Source organism: Myotis davidii, unplaced genomic scaffold (genome assembly GCF_000327345.1).
Source record: "Myotis davidii unplaced genomic scaffold, ASM32734v1 scaffold280, whole genome shotgun sequence".
NCBI classification, from domain to species: domain Eukaryota; kingdom Metazoa; phylum Chordata; class Mammalia; order Chiroptera; family Vespertilionidae; genus Myotis; species Myotis davidii.
The window spans coordinates 65,548-68,149 of NW_006292026.1; positions in this window are offsets into that span (position 1 = coordinate 65,548).

Consider the following 2,602-nt stretch of genomic DNA (forward strand, 5'->3'; position numbering starts at 1 on the left):
TAATGGAGCATTTCTCCTTTTTTTCAATATATTTTTATTGATTTCAGAGAGGAAGGGAGAGGGAGAGATAGAAACATCAATGATGAGAGAAAATCATTGACCAGCTGCCTCCTGCACGCCCCCTACTGGGCATGGAACCCGCAACCCAGGCATGTTCCCTTAACCAGAATGGAACCCGGGACCCTTCAGTCCACAGGCCCATGCTCTATTCACTGAGTCAAACCAGCTAGGGCCAGAAATTTTGTTAGTTGATAAAACTCTTCTGTGTTATGACTTTGGTTATAAAGACATGATTCTTTACATTTGTCAAAATTGATGAAATTGCGTATCACCAACAGTGAATTTTACTGTTTGTAGTATAAGATAAATTTAGAAGGAATAAAATATAATACTAATTTGATAATTTGTCATAAGTTACTAATAAATCTCAGCAGTGGCACATTGAATCACATAAAAGTTTCAGATTTATTACGAAAAACTTATTTGGTTTTCTTGTATCAACAATGGATCAAACAAAAAGTCATATTATATTAAAATCAAGGACAAACTGAAAAAATATAAAGTACATATAAAAGTATATATAAAAGATATTTTATCTTTTTGTTAATCCTCACCTGAGGATACTTTTTCATTGATTTTTAGAAAGAGTGGAAGGGAGAGGGAGAGACAGAGAGAGAAACATCGATGTGAGAGAGACATTGATTGGTTGTTTCCCACATGCACCTCAACTAGGGCTGGGAATCGAGCCTGCAACCAAGGTAAGTGCCCTTGATCAGAATCAAACCCTGGACCATTCAGTCAGAGAGCTGATGCTCTATCCACTGAGCCAACTGACGAGGGCATAAAGTATATTTTTTAACAAAATTATTAGGTCTGTCTCATTAAAGGGAGGTAGTATCATATTTGGAATAGCAGGCTTACCCCAGTCTTATTAAGCTAGGAAAATGACAGTAGAGATGGAAAGGGTTAGGTTAGAAGGCACAGTAATAGTTCAGTGTTGTGGGTATGAATTATAAAGATAGATTAGTCAGAGTTGACTGATAGAGTTAAAGAAATGAAATTGTGAGATCACTGCATGGTACAGAGATTTGAAATAGAAAAGAATGGATTGATTCTAGTAAGCTGTTTGAGCCAGTGTAATAACTAATTAGAAAAACAAGAGTTTTATCGATCAAATTTGAGAAGGGGATTATTCTATAAGCAATTCAGGCAAAATTTCCTTACAAAATGGTACTTAGACTATGGAATTACCTGTCAAAATGTTTTCTATAAAAGAAAAAGAATTTGATAAATATGTATAAGTTATAGCAAGGGCTTAAATAAGAAAGTTATTGACAGACAAGGTACAATTATAAATAATTAGAAACAAGGAAGTGGAAATCAGAATTTAGCTCAAAGCAGGTTACAATTGACATGGAGATTGTAGAGTTGTTTGTCAGACAATAGGCCAGGTTATCCAGTACATTCAAATGTTTGTCAATCATCTAGGTAATTTGATCAATGTAATGAGCCTAGTTCAAAGTGACAAAGTAAAAAGGCCGGCATAATCATCCCTTGGAATGTAACATTTAAGCAAGACTTTTGCTTTTGACTATTTAGGATTGAATTGCATTTTATTTATGAATAAAAACCCAACATGCTCAAGTGCAAATTCATTCATTTCACTCAAATTGTACTTACATACAAATCAAATGGCTATTCTGAAAGGGCCATTATGATTTTCTCATTTGTCAAATGTTTATACAAATTGTATTTGCCTCCTTAATCTAACTGTTGCAGCTCCAAATATAACTCCATTTGGCCTTTTTTTTCCTGAATACATGCAAAAGTTACTTATTAAAAAACACTCTCATACATTATTGATAAAATTTTAATTGGTACAACAGCCAAGAGGATACTATTAAAAAAAGTAGGGAACTGCCCAGCTGGTGTGGCTCAGTGGTTGAACATCGACCTATGAACCAGGAGGTCACATGCTCAGGCCGCAGGCTTGATCCCTGGCATTGGGTGTGTAGGAGGCAGCCAATCAGTGATTCTCTCTCATCACTGATGTTTCTACCTCCCTCTCTCCATCTCCCTTCCTCTCTGAAATCAATAAAAAAGTATTTTAAAGGGGGCAAGGGGAATAGATTCTGTTCTCGAATACCTTTTTTCCCTTTCTTAAAATTTTTCCCCATTTATTGATTAAGATATTACAAATGTGTCCTTAACCCCCCAATGTCCTCTCATCCCCCCAATCCTGCCCTCACCCTCACCCCCTGTTGTCCACATCCATCGCTTATGCTTATATGAATGCATACAAGTCTTTTGGTTGATCTCTCCCCCTCACCCCCACCCTCCCCTATCTTCCCTCTGAGTTTTGAGCATCTAATCGATGCTTCTCTGTCTCTACTTCTGTTTTTGTTAATCGGTTTAGGTTGTTCATTATAATCCACAAATGAGTGAGAGCATGTGATATTTATCTTCCTCTGACTGGCTTATTTCACTTAGCATAATGCTCTCCAGCTCCACCCATGCTGTTGCAAATGGTAGGAGTTCCTTTCTTTTTACAGCAGCATAATATTCCATTGTGTAGATGTGCCAAAGTTTTTTAATCCACTCC